Consider the following 19,866-nt stretch of genomic DNA (forward strand, 5'->3'; position numbering starts at 1 on the left):
CCAAAATTTTCGTCTGTGTTCGGTGAGGACCCGAAGAGCAAGGATACGGTCAAGTATTGACCTCTTTGGTTTAAAACCTAACTGTTCTGGACACTGGTGGTCAAACAGATGGTGACAAACCCTATCAAAAATTATCCGAGCAAAGACCTTGCCCGGCACTGAGAGCAGCATCACCCCTCGGTAGTTGTTGCAGTCTTGGCGATCACCCTTCCTTTTCCAGAGAGGGACAATAAGGCCCCACTTCCAGTCAGTTGGGATGATGCCTGTGTTCCAGGCAGAGCAAAGAACTGCATGCAATAACATGAGACCAGCATTTCCACCAGCTTTGAGAAGTTCCGCATGGATGCCACAGATCTCAGGAGCTTTACCCCATTTCAACCGGTTCAGCACAGTCTGTGTTTCCACAAATGAAGGTGGACCACAGTTGATTGGAAGGTCAGCAATAGGGATTGTAACAACCCGACATCAAGCTCGACTGCTGGTGGATCAGCCTGGTACAGCCGCTCAAAATAACCGGCCCAGCAGGTCTTCGCTTCGGACTCCTCTGTCAAGAGCCAACCACCCTCTGTTCTAACTGCAGTACACTGAGGGATGGGCTTGAAGGAATGCAATGCATGTATTCCCCTGTAAACAGGGTGAGAATCGCCTGACCACAGGTGATGCTCTACCCCCTCACAGATTCCCCACACACAGGCCTCTGTGTCCACCATTAGTGGGCGGACAGATTTACATGTCAGCTCCCTGAACAGCTCAGCTCTGCCATTCAGCCTGGCTCTGCGACTCTGGTCAATGGTATCCCTGAGAGACAAAATTCTTCTTCGCCCTTTGGTGAGTTCCAAGACATCCACCGACAACATCAAGGACGGTGGTCTGGAAGGCACTCCACTACGCTTCACGATCCCCCAAAGCACACAGACCCCCCCAAATGTCCACTCAGCCTGTTCGCAAACTCCTCAGCTACCCTCGCATCCTTGAGCTTGCCAACATCCAGCCTAGGCTGGGATGGTACCATTCTCCTGGATTTAAGCTGCAACTTCAGTGTTGCTACCACAAGCCTGTGGTCAGTATTGAGGAACTGAGCACTCTGGTCGACCCTGCAGTTCTGGATCATCCCTGCGCCCATCAATGAGCACATGGTCAATCTCCTTTGCCACATGCCAGCGTTGGAATACCAAGTCCAGCGATGAGCCTGTGGGCACTGAAACCATGAACCAGCCACCATAAGTCCATGACTTCTTGCAAAGTCAAGGAACTTAGTGCTATTCTGGTTCACAGTTCCAGACCCATGGGGACCAACACATGTCTCACAACCATCCCTATCAGTTCCAGTCAATGCATTGAAATCCTCCAAGACTAGAAGAGTATCTCACCTGGGGGCACTGATCAACCACAGACTAGAGGGTGGCATAGAATGCGTCCTTCACGGTGAGATCACTCACCTCAGTCAGAGAATATGCAGAGACCAGGGAAATGACACCCAAGGAGTGACAAATCCTTAGTCTCATAATATGCTCGTTATCTCAATCGAGATAATCGGTTATCTCAATCATCATTGGAGTCAGCTTGTTGAACACAACGACAGCAACTCCTTGTGCATGGTAACCATCAGAGTGAACAGACCAATAATAGGTATAATCTCTTGCCATGATCTTGCCGCCATCCGGTCTCCGAACCTCAGAGAGTGCTGCAATACCGATGTCTAAACGCAAAAGCTCAGATGATAACAGAGGCAAGTAATCATCCTCTCCTAGGGATAGGACATTCCAGGCTCCTACCAGAAAGGTACACCTCAGGTTAACCCATGGAGTCCACTGTCTGGTGGACGATACCTCAACACCAACCCGACACACGACCGCAATCTGTCATGGGAAGGGTAGCCCTTGGTTTCCCTCATATCATCAAAGATTGGGGGTCCCGAAGGCTTCGCCCCAATCCCTTCATCCGGTTAGCTGCCCTGCGAAGGGCAGCTGCACAAGAGGTACTCCCAAGGATGGGATTTTCAGATTTTTTTGTGCTTTTCGTATGATTTGCGGAATGAAGGGTTTTACGGTGGCCAGAGTGCAAATCCTGCCACCAACATCTTAATAAAAAAAAGAAGTAACCCAACTGCAGAAGGACGTCCAGACACAGTTGGACATGAAATATGGATGGCCATTGACTCACAAGGAGCTCCTCTGCCCCTATTTATGTACAACTAAAATGGCTGCAGTCTACTAGTCGGCCATTTTGGATGTCATCTAGATAAATAAATGATGTGCTTTTGTAAGCCATCATTCCTTATATGTGGGCCAAGTTAGAACAAGATCGGTAAATGCATGTCCGAGAAATGGTGGAGGACGTGTTCAACATCTGGCTTTTTACAACTAAAATGTCCGCCAGACCACCAGTTGGCCACCTTTAATCAGATCACTAAAAAAAGTGAGGGGCAAGTGTACGTCATTGTTTGCTGTGACTGTGGCAAATCTGAACAAAATCAGACCATGCATTTGAGAAATGGTTGGGGACACGTTTAAGTAACAAAATGGCCACCAATCAGCCATCTTGGATCTGATCTCGAAAAAAACATGACGCATTTGTAAGCCATCATTCTTGATCCGTTTGCCAAGTTTAAACAACATCGGTAAATGCATGTCCGAGAAATGGTTGAGGACATGTTCAACATCAGGTTTTTTGTTATTTAAACAAATAAATGATCGCCAGTCAGCCACATTGTATGTGATCTTGAAAAAAAACAGAGTTGGTGTCAAAGCCACCCAATGCTCGCCTATTTATTTATACATTTATCGTTTTTAAAAGACTCGTCTAATAATTAATATTTTTTATGAAGCATTGCAGTGAAGTCTGATCCAAATAATTTTAAAGCAATATATGTATTTGTATATTGTAATCAGTAACAAGAGCACAAGTGAGCATAATATACGCCCAAACAAGAAGGTATATACAGAATTGTGCTACTACATGGAAAACAGCATCCTGGTTGCCATGGCAACCACTTTAGATGACAAAAGTATGTCGCAACTGACGTGGATTTTTTTAAACCCACCTTGTTGTGATCGTTGTCCTCCTGAAGGATTCTAACTGGCCGATTGTGGAATCCTATTTGACTTCAGACAGAGTTTAACGTTTGTCCGATTTGATTATAAAATCCTACAAAAACCCTATCGACACTGATAAAACTGATGTCCACACAAGTCATTCCTTGTGAAACGATTTATTTTCTAATTATACACCATACACTTCTCACCCTTGTACAATGAACTTAATAATCCCCATTGATTGCAATATTATTTGGTTCTATTTCATTTATTCTTACTTTAGTTAACAGTTAGACCAACCCGATTCAATTCACTTCCACAATACATCAAAGAGTTTTATTCTAACTTGGTACTTGGTCAGTTCCAAGGAGGACAAGCCACTGAGATACTATACTTCCTCACGTGCTTGCACTAAAAACAATTTTACATTTCAAAGCATTTTATACTTTCATGAGAGAGAGTTTGGGGGATATTCACCCAGACTGTAGACGTGTCCTTTAGACGAAAAGCCACTTTGTACATTTCTAAGCAAAGGTTCATTTATCAGCTCGGTCACTCTACTCCAGAACAACACATTTCTTATCATTTAGGGCCAAAGTCTTTTGGCCAGACATGACAGCCAATTCAACTTGCATCTTAAAAGTTACATTTCTGAAACTCCATTTGTTACAATTTAAAATACATTAATATAAATTTTTCCCCCACACAACACACCGTCTCCACAATCTGTACCTATGTACCAAATATGAAACGTGAAAGTTGAAAACTTTGGGAGTTAGAGTGCGGACAGGAACGGACGGATGGACAGACAGACAGACAGACAGACAGACAACTGGTATCACATAATACGCCCATATATTTATACATATATATATATATATATATATATATATATATGTACATATATATATATATATATATATATATATATATATATATATATATATATATATATATATATATATATATATATATATCAGGCATATAAAAAAATAGTGTGGTAGATAAAAACATTAGAAAGGAAAAAATAACTTGCACCAAAAACTTTAACATTTTCACGCTCACGCTCACGCTGGGGTATTGTTATCGCTCTCTGTTCTTCGAACAGGCAAGCTAATCAGAGTTGGTGTCAAAGCCACCCAATGCTCGCCTGTTTATACATTTATCGTTTTTAAAAGACGAGTGCAATAATTAATATTTTTTTATAAAGCAGTGCAGTGAAGTCTGATCCAAATAATTTTTAAGCAATATATTGCTGTGGTTACCAAATTCGCAAACCACCATTCAGGCCCCTTAGGTGAGGTATCTCGGTAAGTACATGTGTAGTTAGGCCCAAACCCGTTGTCTAGTGGGAATACATGTCATTTATGCGAGCTGCGACTCTTCAGGATAGCCGTTTTTCTTTTACTATCTTTATTTTGGACCAACCGCCATGATTACCACCACAACCACAACATCAACCACCAACCACAACGCCGCTTCACCACAACCGCCACGACCTTCCCGTCACACCTCGCAACCGTAGCATCGCCACCGTTCTTGCCCCGCTGTGGGTACCGGTGTTGGATTCGTGCAGAGCGCGCGTCGAACAGCGTGTACAAAATCACGGATTTTGTGCTTCAAAAACGGATCAAAAACGACACACGCCCACTTTTTGCCGTCCAATCGGTGAGCGAGGGGCGATTTGGCCCCGCCTCCAGAACGATCGATATATGCAAATTTGTGGATCAAAAAGCCTTCACGCCCACTTTTTCTCGGGCCAATGGGGAGCGAGGTGAAAGGTCAAAGGGAGGGGGTCAAAGGCGAAGCTACGGGGGGATAAAAAGGACGGTGTTCGTCAGTCAAGAGATCGAGAAGGAGTCGGAACGGAGGGGACGAGAGTGTGGAAGTCTGGAGCCCGAAGCCTGCAGTAGCTGGAGAAGCTGAAGAGAGTCGGACGAGGGGGTGCTCGCGTCGGTGCCAGGAGCTGCACGCCCGAGGGAGGCCGGCAGCGCGTCCTGGCCGAGGTGGAGACGCACACCAGGGGTAATAAAGATCCTCTATACCCCGAGCATCAACAACCCCCTCCTGTTTCCCCCCCGCGCTGAGATAGTGCGACCAAGGGGGCCCCTTTTCCCACCCCCTGCCAGGCACTGTCCGCGAGGCCCGCGGAGTGAGGCGCCATCGCCGCTCCGCGTCTCATCACCAGACGGGTAGGCGCGACCCGGTCTCGGCCTCAGGCCCGCCTCATTCTTGAGGGATTTCTTTTCCTTGGTTTTGGGTATGTGTTGTCGGCGCCGTCTGTGAAGTAGAATTGTATAAGTGTTGCCGTGTGCTCGGTAGTCGGTATTAGCTCTGCACTGTGTTTTCACTTTTATATTTGCTTTTTGTGTAAATGGAATTGTGTTTTCTTTTTTTTGTGTGCATTTGGTGGAATTGTATTTGTGTGCTTTCCGTTCGTCGCGAATAAATGTGCTTTATTGTTGAACTGTTCTCCCGCTTCGCTTCGTCTTTTCCTCCATTGAATCCTCATCTTGCTTCACGTAAAGGGTTGGTAGTGGGCTGAATACGCCCGATAATTAATCGAACCGTCGAGGTCGACGATAACACCGCTCGGTTATTCTGATAGTACGGAACGGGTCGCTTAAGTGGCCCGTGTCCGAAGTCGACCTGCGGCGAGGTGCGATCGCCCGGTCTACCCTCCGCGTGGGTACTTAGGTAGGTCGAATTTGGCGAGCAACCCTATCCCACGCGGGGGCTGATTGGCTCGATCGCGGTGAGACCGAAAGGTCCACCCGTGACTGGTTCCCGGCGTTAGTCCGAGAGGGTCACGACTGGATTGTCCGTCCGGTGGGCGACGTGCCGCGATTCGAGTTACGTGGCCGTCCGCACGCCGGCGGGCGTGAATCCGCAACAATATGTATTTGTATATTGTAATCAGTAACAAGAGCGCAAGTGAGCACAATATACACCCCAACAAGAAGGTATATACAGAATTGTGCAACTACATGGAAAACAGCATCGTGGTTGCCATGGCAACCACTTTAGATGACGAACGTATGTCACGACACACCGTCTCCACAGTCTGTACCTATGTACCAAATATGAAATGTGAAAGTTGAAAACTTTGGGAGTTAGAGTGCGGACAGGAACGGATGGAAAACAGCATCCTGTTTGCCATGGCAACCACTTTAGATGACGAATGTATGTCGCGACACACCGTCTCCACAGTCTGTACCTATGTACCAAATATGAAACGTGAAAGTTGAAAACTTTGGGAGTTAGAGTGGGGACAGGAACGGACGGAATCACATAATACGCCCCGATATATGTATATGTGTATATATATATATATATATATATATATATATATATATATATATATATATATATATATATATATATATATATATATATATATATATATATATATATATATATATATATATATATATATATATATATATATATATATATATATATATATATATATATATATATATATATATATATATATATATATATATATATATATATATATATATATATATATATATATATATATATATATATATATATATATATATATATATATATACATATCAGGCGTATAAAAAAGTGAGGTAGATAAAAACATTAGAAAGGAAAAAATAACTTGCACCAAAAACTTTAACATTTTCACGCTCACTCTGATGCTGACGCTCATGCCGGGGGTATCGCTATAGCTCTCTGTTCTTCGAACAGGCGAGCTAAAAAATGACATTCCTATGCAAGCCATCATTCGTTATCTGTGGACGAAGTTTGAACAAGATCGGTAAATGCATGTCCGAGAAATGGTTGAGGATGTGTTCAACACTGGCTTTTGTTTTTTAACAAAATAATGGCCACCAGTGGGCCATCTTGGATATGATGTCAAAAAAAAGAAAATGACATGCATAAGTATTCCATCATGTGTTGTCTTTGTGCCAAGTACGAATAAAATCGGTCCATACATGTCCGAGATATGATTGTGGACGCACATACGCACGCATGCATGGACACAAAAACCGAGACCAAATCCATTCGCCGCCATTTCAGACTAAGTCCAACATGGGCTAATAATGATTTTAAAGATCGTTAAATAAAATCCTGAAGTTTAGTGTGACTGAAGCAGTCTTACACACCAACCACCCTTATACACTGTAATAAGACGATGTTGAGAGTAATTTTGCAGAGGAAGGCTTGATTGATCATCATCCATTGTGGTGTCATAGCCATTAGAAAGGAGAGGGAGAGAGAGCCATTGGTGTATATCCACTCCGATACATGTGGTCAGGTCAGGTATGGGAGCATGTGCCAGAACAGCGCGTCGCTGCGTCCACTTTCCGCCGGTACTCCAGGGGCCTCTGTCTGGCCATCCCCCAGGCAGATGCCAGGCCCATCCCCATCTCCTTGAGATGATGGTCAACATGTTGCAACCATGAGGGACGTGGTCGGCCCACTGGCCTCCTCCACTCATGAGACTCCCTCGCTGAGAGAATCTGGTGAGCAGGATCAGCGTCAGGAAAACGAGCCACATGTCCATACAGCCGCAACTGACGCTCACGGACTATGCAAGTAACAAATCTCATCCGAGTCTCTCTCAGCAACCGCTCGTTGGACACAAAATCCGACCAGCGATAGCCAATGATTCTCCGAAGAGACCTGGTACCAAAGGAATTAAGTCTCCGTCTCAGATCCTTGGTCAGAGTCCAAGTCTCACACCCATAGAGCAAGACTGGAAGTACCAAGGACCTGAAGACTCGGACTTTCGTCCTCCCGCACAGGTACCGGCAGCGCCACACCCCATGATCCAGTGAATCCATGACTCCACAGGCCCGACCCAGACGTCTATTGACCTCTGACTCGCAGCCAGCAGAGACATGAATATCACTGCCAAGGTAAGTGAATCTCTCCATGACCTCAACATCCTCACCACAAACAGACACAGACAGGACAGCAGTATCCAAGATGTCACCGAAAGCCTGGATCTTAGTTTTGACCCAAGAAACCCGTAATCCCAACTGCTCCGACTCCTCATTCAGCACCTCGAGGGCCCCCAAGAGGATGTCTAAAGTCTCCGCAAAGATGACTGCATCATCTGCAAAATCAAGGTCCGAGATCTTGACATTCCCAAACGATGCACCGCAACTTGATCTCTCCGACATCCTCCCTAAAATCCAGTCCATACAAGTGCTGAAAAGTGTGGGGGCAAGAACACATCCCTGACGAACTCCAGTAACAACTGGAAATAAGTCAGAGATGGTACCACCACACTTCACAGCACTCTCAGTACCAGAGTAGAGTTCAGACATCAGATCGATCAGTTTTGGTGGCACCCCACGAAGACGAAGAATCCTCCAGAGGACATCCCGATTCACTGAATCGAACGCTTTACAGAGATCAACATAGGCTGCAAGCAGCCCCTGCCGAAACTCTCGTCTGCGTTCGATGAGGACACGAAGTGCAAGGATACGGTCAATCGTTGACCTCTTTGGTGTAAAGCCTGACTGCTCTGGACGCTGGTGCTCAAGCAGATGGTGGCGAACCCTATCAAGAATTATCCGAGCAAAGACCTTGCCCGGCACTGAGAGCAGCCTCACCCCTCGGTAGTTGTTGCAGTCTTGGCGATCACCCTTCCCTTTCCAGAGAGGGACAACAAGGCCCCTCTTCCAGTCAGTTGGGATGATGCCTGTGTGGGATGATGCACATAACTGCATGCAACAACACGAGTGCAGCATTTCCACCAGCCTTGAGAAGTTCGGCATGGATGCCACAGATCCCTGGAGCTTTGCCCCGTTTCAACTGGTTCACCGCAGCCCGTGTTTCCACAAGCGAAGGTGGACCACAGTTGATTCGAGGGTCAGCAACAGGGATTGTAACACCCTTGACGTCCAACTCGACAGCTGGGGGATTAGCCTGGTACAACCGCTCAAAGTATCCGGCCCAGCGGGGCTTCACTTCAGACTCCTCTGTCAAGAGCCTACCACTCTCTGCTCGAACTGCAGTGCTCCGAGGGATGGGCTTGGATGAACGTAATGCGCGAATTCCCCTGTAAGCGGGACGAGAATCACCTGTCCACAGGTGATGCTCTACCCCCTCACAGATTCCTCGCACATAGGCCTCCTTGTCCACCCTCAGTGCATGTACAGTTTTACGCCTCAGCTCCCTGAACAGCTCAGCTCTGCCATTCAGCCTGGCCTTGCGACTCTGGTCAATGGTATCCAGTGTCCCTTGAGAGACAAAATTCTTCTTTGCCCTGCGGTGAGCTCCAAGGCATCCACCGGCAACATCAAGGACGGTGGTCTTGAAGGCGCTCCACAACTCTTCAGGACCCCCCAAAGCACAAAGACCCCCCAAGTGTCCACTCAGCCTGTTCGCAAACTCCTCAGCTACTCTCTCATCCCTGAGCTTGGCAACATTCAGCCTAGGCTGGGATGGTACCATTCTCCAGGATTTAAGGTGCAGCTTTAGAGTTGCTACAACAAGCCTGTGATCAGTATTGAGGAACTGAGCACTCCGGTGGACCCTGCAGTTCTGGATCATCCTCCAACGACCGTCAATGAGGACATGGTCAATCTCCTTTGCCACACCACCAGCGTTGGAATACCAAGTCCAGCGATGAGCTTGTGGGCGCTGAAACCATGAACCAGCCACCCTCAGTCCATGACTTCTTGCAAAGTCAAGGAACTTAGTGCTATTCTGGTTCATAGTTCCTGACCCATGGGGAGCAGCACACACCTCAACCATCCCTATCAGTTCCAGTCGATGCATTGAAATCCCCCAAGACTAGAAGTGTATCTCGTCTGGGGCACTGATCAACCACAGACTCGAGTGTGGCGTAGAATGCATCCTTCATGGTGAGATCACTCGCCTCAGTCGGAGCATAAACAGAGACCAGGGAAATGACACCTAAGGAGTGACGAATCCTTAATCTCATAATACGCTCGTTGACCGGTGTTACCTCAATTATCATTGGGGTCAGCTTATTGGACACAGCTACAGCAACTCCTTGGGTATGGTAACCATCAGAGCGACCAGACCAATAGTAGGTGTAACCACCCACCATTATCTCGCCGCAATCTGGTCTCCGAACCTCAGAGAGAGCTGCAATCCCGATGTCCAAACGCTTGAGCTCAGATGATAATATAGACAGGTGATCATCCTCTCTTAGGGATAGGACATTCCAGGCATCCACCCGAAGGGACCGCCTCAGGTTAACCCAAGGAGACCGCCGTCTGGTGGACGACACCTCAGCACCACTCCGACACACTCTCCCGCAATCTGACCCAGGGATGTTACCCCGTGGTTTCCCTCCTATCATCAAAGATTGGGGGTCCCGAAGGCTTTGCCCCAATCCCGTCATCCGGTGAGCTGCCCTGCGAAGGGAAGCTGCACAGGAGGTACTCCCACGGAGTGGGTTTTCAGATTTTTTTGCGTTTTTGCGTTTTGCGGAATGAAGGGCTTTAAGGTGGCTGGAGTGCAAATCCTGCCACCAACCTCCTAATAAGAAGTGACCCAACTGCAGGAGGATGTCCGCAGACACAGTTGGGCACTAGATATGGATGGCCGTTGGCTCACAAGGAGCTCCTCCACCCTTTGACAGGTTTTGTTTTTAATCCTGCTGGGTGTCCATATCCAAACACCCTCCTCACCAGAAAACATGGTGGGGGAGACGGTTTAGTCGCCGACAACCCAACCATGGAACAGATTAGTACAGGTTTACATGGTACCTGTAGCAGGTCACAGATCGAACCTGACCTGACATCAAACCTGACCTGATACATGTGCCACTCCTCTAATACTATATATCAATATTTAGCATTGTTCTTGAAAGTATTATGAAGGCGATTTGTGTTCTACAGTTCTCAAGTTTAATCATGCCATTTAAATAATCGAAGATTTAAAGAGGTTTAAAAGTTTAAAGAGGTTAAAAAAAACATTCTGGGTTTTACCGCCATTTTCCCAAATGTCTATTATACCACCCTCTCCAACATGTTACATTCATTCTTTGTGAATTGTGCCTGTTGTATGTGTCCATTATGACATCCTTTAAAACAGTAAGTTTCTTGTTTGGAATGATTTTCAATATAGTTGGACTGCCAGACAAGCAGACAGAGTGAAAATATTATCTCACTCCTCTCTGTGCATGTGCAATCGGGACGAATTCTGAGCCAACGTATGGTAAAATGACAGATTTGTCTTTCTATTGCTGTTCTGATACATATTAAAAATATAACATTCAGTTTAAATGAGTGGTTCCCCAATCATAAAATGACGATCATAAAATGATGAGACAGACATATGGATGGACGGATGGACATGAACCAATTGCTTAAAATTTGTGGGTTGTACCATCCACCAAACAGTGATGAGTCCATTTAAACCTCACCATCCGAAAACATGGACCAACTTCTATCCTCTCATCCGAACTCTTTCTTCTTCATATGTGGTGACTTCAATTGTGATCATGCCAGTTCGCTGGGTGTGGGTACCTCTCTCACCTGCCATGGCACTTCAGCAAAAGACTTTTGTGATTCATTGGGACTGACTCAATCAAAGTCCAAACCCAGGTCTCAACCAACAGTACTCCATCTCTTCTGGATCCGATTTTGATAAATTTCCCAGAAAATATCTGCTGTTCTTCCTCCACTCCAATTGCTTCATCTGACCACATGCTTATCAAAGTAGACATCTCTCTGGCTGTTATTAGAGAACCACCTCAGCGCCGTCGAGTCTGCCATTTCACTCTGGCTGACCGGCAGGGTCTTCAAGCAGTCATCAAACTTCTAGACTGGCCTTCCATCACTACTTTTTCCAACATCAACTTGTCCTAGGAATTCTTTCAAAGAAACTTGCTCTCTCTCATTCACAGATTTATCCCCTCTCATCTTCAGGTATCTTACCCATCCTCCTGCAGATGGTACACTGAAGATTGTGATGAGGCAGTTGTCCTGAAACAACTTGCCTTTGCCTCATGGAAAGCAAACCCAACTGAGGGAAATCTCAGTTCCTTCCATAAAACTCGGAACAAGCATGTGTCTACCCTCAGGAGAGCCAGAAAACAACATCTTTCTCATCTCAAGTCTGAACTCTCAAACCTCTCTCCCTCCTCCAAATCTTGGTAGCATCTAATCAAATGTGTTTCTGGTGGTATAAGTTCCCCCTACATCCCCTCCTTTCCCTCAAATGCCCGCACTGATGACACCGCACGTGAAAAAGGCTGAATGCCTAAACTCCATGTTTGCATTTAAATCTTGTGTCCGAAACCCATCACTTTCTGTACTGACCTCACCTAGTCGTACCCAGCTGTCCCTGGACTCTGTGTCCTTTTCTTCTGATAAAGTGGAGAGCTTGCCGTCAAACCTCGACTCAGATTGTGCAACCGGTCCAGACGGCATCAGACCACGTGTCCTAAAAACCTGCTCCTCTGCTCTTGCTCACCCTCTCTATGTTCTATTCACCCTCTTATTTGCTCAAGGTCATCTGCCATCTGCTTGAAAATCAGCAAACATTACCACTCTGCAGAAAAAAAAGTGCAAAAACAGATCCCTGCAACTGCAGACCAATTAGCCTTCTCCCAATCTTCAGCAAGGTTATGGAATCGATCATTGCTTCAGACATTAAATCCTTCCACTTCTCCAATGGCTCGATTTCCGATCATCAATTTGGTTTTAGACCAGGTCACTCTTCCCTGGATATACTGCTTCTGCTCTCCCAACAATGGATGGAGGAAATCAATGCGAGACATGAAATCAGAGCCATATCCCTCGACATATCCTGTGCTTTTGACACAGTCTGACACCCTGCCCTGCTCACCAAACTCCCCTGCTATGGTATCGAAGGCCATCTCCACTCGTGGGTAGCAGACTTCCTCTCCTGTCACAGCCAATATGTGGCCCTAAATGGAGTTCTCTCACCACCTCTTCCTGTCTAGGATTGAGTTCCTCAAGGCAGCGTTCTTGGCCCTGTTATTTTTATGGTTTTCATCAATGATCTTTCTGACTCTGGAAATTCCTCTTTATGTCTTTCCTGATGACTCCACCCTCTGCCGTACCATCTGTCATCCCTCAGACTGGCAGCAGCAGCTTCTTCACTCTCTGCAGATCTGGATAAAATGACAAACTGGTCCAACACGTGGAACATGTCTTTCAATCCTGACAAATATCACACACTCACTATGTCTCTCGGAAAGGACCGTTTGGAACCCCTCCACCCCCTCCTTTTACTTTCTCAACAATCCTCTGGAAGAAGTCCTTTCAATCAAGCATCTGGGTCTCACGATCTGCCTTGATCTTTCCTGGGAAAGCCACATTTCTGACCTGGCTTCCAAAGCCAGTCACTGACTGGGCATCCTCCATCGTGCAAGTTTCTTCCTTGGCCCACCTGAGCTCCTGACCACATACAAAGCTTTCGTCAACAGCCTGATGGAATACTGCTCTCTCCTCTGGGCTGGTGCTCCAGCCTCTCACCATTCTCGTCTTCACGCTGTGGAAACCAAGGCATTTAAGATGATTGGTATCTCCCATGATGAGGCTGAGTCATTGGGTCTCTCACTCTCCCACCACAGGCAGGTCGGTGGTCTTTCTGTCTTCTCCCGTCTCCTCTCCATTCTCGCCCCCCTACCCCGCTCTGTTTGCAATATGTCCCCCCCCCCATATTTCTGCAGGGCGCTAAAGGTCCGCCAGCAACCCCTTCTGGTGAAACTACCAAAATTACAAATCACTGCTCACCTTCACTCTTTCATTCCTCTTTTTTCCCCACCTTTGGAACAAATTCCCACACTCTCTTCCACCCCACTCTTCCCTCCAGGTCTTCAAAACAGATCTATGCCACCATCTCTTATCTTCCCCCATCCAAAACCACGATCTTTTCTATCCACGTTCATCCACCCCAAGCCCACCTCTTTCAAATTTCCTGCCTTCCTTCCCGAAAGTTCCCTGTCGCATCATGTCCTGAAAGTCCTGTGGTGTCCATCTTGTTTACCCTGTGTCTCCCGCCCCATCGATCTCCCTTCCACAGATCTCCTAATGACTCTGTTCCCCACTGTTTTGTCCTTCCCTCTCCCACCCATCTTGTCTCCTGCCCCCCTTGTTGTGTGTTGTGTGTTCACTCTCATACGAGCCTTGACAATGTATATAAAAAAAACCCACTTTTCACTTTGCGTGCATAGCATACCAAGAACAGCACTCAGTAGAGCACATACTACTGCCAGGCTAGATATTTATGTTTTGTATCCCATTCATATGGCCAGACATATACCTGTCCTGACTCCAGTGAACTATTGAAAATATCCGTTAACATCTCACTTATCTGCTCAGCCACCTCCCTCAATATTCTCGGGTGTATATTATGTGGACCCGGAGCCTTATCTTCGTTTAGATTACCTTGCTGTTCCTTTACTTCCTCCACTCCAACCTGGATCTTCTGTAGAAGCCCTTCCTCACCTCCTCGATAGATACTCTCCACCATTTGCAATTCTCCTGACTGTTCTTGTGTAAAAATTGAAGAAAAATACCTGTTTAATAAGCCTGCCATCTCACTTTCATCACTAACCACTCTCCCGGTGCTATTCCTCAATGGGCTCACACTGGTCTTGTTCTTTTCTTGTTCTTTTCCCCTGATATACTTAAAGAAAGTCTTGTTATTATGTTTAATATTCTTTGCCATGTCCTCCTCATACTCTCTTTTGGCTTGCCAGGTTATTTTCTTAATTTGCCTCTGTTTACTCCGATAGTGATATCTATCTATAATTCCAGCAATCTCTGTATGTCTGTGTGTCTGTGACCACTGTTTCTCGACAACCACTGGTCCGATCTAATTGAAACTTGCCAGGAATATTGCTGGGGACCTGTGGATGTGCCTTTTCAAGGTTTGATATTGTTGCGGATTCGCGCCCACCGGCGTGCTGACGGCCACGTAACTCGAATCGCGGCACGTCGCCCACCGGACGGACAATCCAGTCGTGACCCTCTCGGACTAACGCCGGGAACCAGTCACGGGTGGACCTTTCGGTCTCACCGCGATCGAGCCAATCAGCCCCCGCGTGGGATAGGGTTGCTCGCCAAATTCGACCTACCTAAGTACCCACGCGGAGGGTAGACCGGGCGATCGCACCTCGCCGCAGGTCGACTTCGGACACGGGCCACTTAAGCGACCCGTTCCGTACTATCAGAATAACCGAGCGGTGTTATCGTCGACCTCGACGGTTCGATTAATTATCGGGCGTATTCAGCCCACTACCAACCCCTTACGTGAAGCAAGATGAGGATTCAATGAAAGAAATGACGAAGCGAAGCGGGAAACAGTTCAACACAAAGCACATTTATTCGCGACGAACGGAAAGCACACATATTCAAGTCCACCAAAAGCACACAGAAAAGAAAAACACAATTCCATTTACACAAAAAGCAAATATAAAAGCGAAAACACAATGCAGAGCTAATACCGACTACCGAGCACACGGCAACACTTATACAATTCTACTTCACAGACGGCGCCGACAACACATACCCAAAACCAAGGAAAAGAAATACCCTCAAGGATGAGGCGGGCCTGAGGCCGAGACCGGGTCGCGCCTACCCGTCTGGTGATGAGACGCGGAGCGGCGATGGCGCCTCAACTCCGCGGGCCTCGCGGACAGTCTCTGGTAGGGGGTGGGAAAAGGGGCCCCCTTGGTCGCACTATCTCAGCGCGGGGGGAAACAGGAGGGGGTTGCTGATGCTCGGGGTATAGAGGATTTTTATTGCCCCGCAACGAGCGTCTCCACCTCGGCCAGGTCGCGCTGTCGGCCTCCCTCGGGTGCAGCTCCCTGCACGACGCGAGCACCCCCTCGTCTGCCCTCGCCGCCTCTCCACAGCTCCGTCCCCTCCGTTCCAACTCCAACGCACACGACGACCAGCTCCTTGCCAACTCCACCGCCCGCGAAGTCTTGACTCTCTGATCTCGACTCTCCTACTCTCCGCCTCTGGACTCTCCGACTCTCTTCTGACTGACGAACACGGTCCTTTTATCCCCCCGTAGCTTCGCCTTTGACCCCCTCCCTTCGACCTTTCACCTCGCTCCCCATTGGCCCGAGAAAAAGTGGGCGTGAAGGCTTTTTGATCCATAAATTTGCACATATCGATCGCCCTGGGGGCGGGGCCAATTCGCCCCTCGCTCACCGATTGGACGGCAAAAAGTGGGCGTGTGTCGTTTTTGATCCGTTTTTGAAGCACAAAATCCGTGATTTTGTACACGCTGTTCGGCGCGCGCCCTGCACGAGTCCAACACCGGTACCCACAGGCGGCGCAAGAACGGTGGCGATGCGACGGTTGCGAGGTGTGACGTGAAGGTCGTGGCGGTTGTGGTGAAGCGGCGTTGTGGTTGGTGGTTGATGTTGTGGTTGTGGTGGTAATCATGGCGGTTGGTCCAAAATAAAGATAGTAAAAGAAAAACGGCTATCCTGAAGAGTCGCAGCACGCATAAATGACATGTATTCCCACTAGACAACGGGTTTGGGCCTAACTACACATGTACTTACCGAGATACCTCACCTAAGGGACCTGAATGGTGGTTTGCGAATTTGGTAACCACAACACTACCCCCTACCCTTTTTACAGACTCGTCCCGAGTCGTCAAATTTTCGTGTGCCATCATGTGTAGTTTTCCCCTAGTACATTTTACCTACGGATCCCTGAGTGCGACATTCATGGTATTCGTGTCCCCAAAATAAATAACCTGAGGGCTGCGTAACTATCTAAACAAACTCACTCACACGGACGACTTAAATAAAATTGCCGGCGCTAGACAGACATGCCGGGGGCGCACTCATATTTACAGTACATCTTAACCTTAACTTACAAATTTTACACTAAACCATGGCCCAGGATCATTGAACTCTGCAAAAGAAAGCAGTTAGCAGGGAGCCAGGCTGCCCGCATGCAGTCTCTGGCTCAAACAATGCAGGTGACAGGGAACGTGGCTGGCTGCTCACACGCAGTCCAAGGCCTTCCCTTTTGAACTGAACGCAGTGAACCACAACGGTGCATGGGCTGCACAAACGCAGTCTCCGTGCCAGCTCAAGTGGCACACGCAATGAGCACAACGAATGGATGCATGAACACAAACACGGTGCACGGGCCGCCACTGCAGGCCCGTGTTGTAGCTGCCAACAGGGCAGTTCTCGCAGCTTGCAAACTGTTGCCTTGATCCTGGCGCACATGGAAATGAACAGGGTGGGCAAAGCAAAAATTGAACAGGGCTGGTGAACGTGGGCAGTGGGCATGGCATGGCAAAGGCAGCAGGCAAACACAGCCCGCAGAAGAACTGGCCGGCACGGGCCTTGAAGAAAAACAGCCAGCAGATGAACTGGCCGGCACAGGCCTTGCAGCACAGCAGCTGCAGATGAAGTTGGCCAGCCTTTGCCGTTCAGTGGAGGTTGGTGGAGGGAGTGCGGTGGTGCTGGCCACTTGGAAGGCGGGCTCGGACCTACCTACCTGTCTCCCTCCCAACCTATCGCCTTTGCCTGTCACTGTACATACCCACTCCCTTAATTTGTCAAACCCCAATTTAGCCCCAACTTATTTTTTTGTTGTTTTTATTTTTACTTCCCCACTATAAATCGTCCCCTAACCCCCTTTATCGTCCTTGTTCGGCTAACCTATCCTGTCACCTAGCCTACTCCCAACCCCTACGTTCCCTTCCCGGAGGGGAACAAGGGAGAGCTAACGTCCTGTGTCGAGGCCCAACGAAGCCTCAGGATGGCCTCCCCAGAGTTCGGCGATCTTAACACCAAGTGGGTCCAGCGGCCCACAACGACAGCGAGGGGATGGATGGTGCGGAGGGGTACATCTCCTAATCTACCCTAACCATTTAACTGTTAGACTACCCCGGGGCTTTCAACAAGCGCCTCTCGCTTAAACTATTGGTTCTAACAACCCAGATTCCCGTCGCCTGTGCTGGTGTCCTCACAATTTCGGGCCTCGCCCCCCAATTTTCTTCCCGTGCCCTCACACGGTCTCCTGGCTGGGACACGTGGCTCCCTTTGGCAGGCACGACCCTCTGCCGAATCTCCGACGATGGCACCCCCGGGCACTACACTGCCTCCGAGCCTACCAGCTCCCTAACACCGGGGAGTGCCCCCCATGGCACCTCCCCTGAAACGCACACGTGGCAGGCCGGCCTCCCGGGCCCCTTTCCGAGGGTCACCCGTGACCACAACACTGCCCACGCGGCTAATGGCGCCCCGGGCCCCCGCACCAAGCAGGCGCACCCGTGCCCACTACTCTATCCCGGCCCCCCATGGGCCCATGGCCTACCGCGGCCGACTAGCCTGGTGCCCGGGGTACCCACTCAGCGATACTCACCTTTCGCAGCCACGCTCCCAAGCCCGTCAACAGGGCTCCTGCACCCCTCCAAATGGGTCTCGAGCCTACTTTCCCACCAACAACAAAACGACCTCCATTTTTCAATTTGACGAACCCAGCTAACTCACTTTACTCTGACCCCGGGGTCCCTTGGGTGGGAGTCACTCCTCCTCCCAATCACTCATCGCACCATGCATTCCCCATTCGCTCCACTCACACAGATCCGCTGGCCTCACTCACTCAACAAGTACTCACCTCACAACTCACCAACTCTTCAACACACACACCGCTGAACTCTGCCATCCTTCTAACTACCTCCCCTAACTAACTCGTGCTCCCACGTCGTCCCTTAAACTACAGCACGTTCCTTTTAACACTACGTAGCTGAGCTACGTCCCCGCTACACATCCAAAGTCTGTCTCTGTCTCCAAATAAATCATTTTATTTCCCAAACTAAATCTGGCTACAATCCCTCTACCTAATCCATTCCACGGACTCCATGAGGACTTACCCCTGCCCCATGGAGTCGGTCTAACTAAGCTAACCCTTCCCCCTAACTAGTTTCCATCCTGTGCCCAGGAATCCTGTGCACCCGAAAGTGAGGCTTGCTTTTTTTTTTTTTTTCATGCGCATCACCAGCGCGGCAACTCAGAGCTCGCGCACTTTGCACCTGCCCGTGACGTCATGCAGCTGCACGTGTTCCTCGTCCCTCCTTGGACGGTACCATCCGGCAGAGATACCCCTCCTGCCGGATTCCAACCACACGTGCAGCCATGACGTCACCGTGCGCATAAAAAAAAAACAAGCCCCACGTCTCGAGGGGTTCCCCACGCGAACACATGTGCTTTGCCCGTTGGAGCTTAACACACACGATCGCGTGGAGAACCCGTCCGGTCCAAATCCATTTACCTGCCTAAACTTTGTCCGTCCGCGGGATCGGCAAATCCACCGCGTGCGTTTCCGGACCGGGACTTCACTCTCGCAAGCGAGCACGTGGCGGTCTCGTGCGTTGCACAGCACGAACCTCGTGCTCACTGCTGGGTGAACCCGGCACGGTCCCCGAAACAACTACAGCCGCTACTCGGCTTTCTTTCCTCTGTCGCCGTCGTCGCCATTCGACCCACGCACACCTGCGTGTTACGACGCACACAGTCCACTCCATCACATTCACACCGGGAGATGCGGCTGCGTGCTCCCGCATGCCAACCGACATCTCCCTCACATACCGCTCTCTCACGCACACGGTCTCCCTTGCACACAGCGACCTTGCACACGGCCGTTCACTCACGCGTGCGGGGGCACTCACCCGCGGTGCCTCACTCGCACTCCGTGCCTCATCCACACACGCGGGGGCACTCAACCGCGGTGCCTCATCCACACTCCGTGTCTCATCCACACACGCGAGGGCACTCACCCGCGGTGCCTCATTCACACACATGGCGACACTCACGCACGGTGCCTCATCCACACACGGCGTGCTGGGAAGC

The sequence above is a fragment of the Eptatretus burgeri genome, chromosome 16 (genome assembly GCF_056783735.1).
Source record: "Eptatretus burgeri isolate ZD-2024b chromosome 16, Ebu_testis_v1, whole genome shotgun sequence".
Taxonomy (NCBI): Eukaryota; Metazoa; Chordata; class Myxini; order Myxiniformes; family Myxinidae; genus Eptatretus; species Eptatretus burgeri.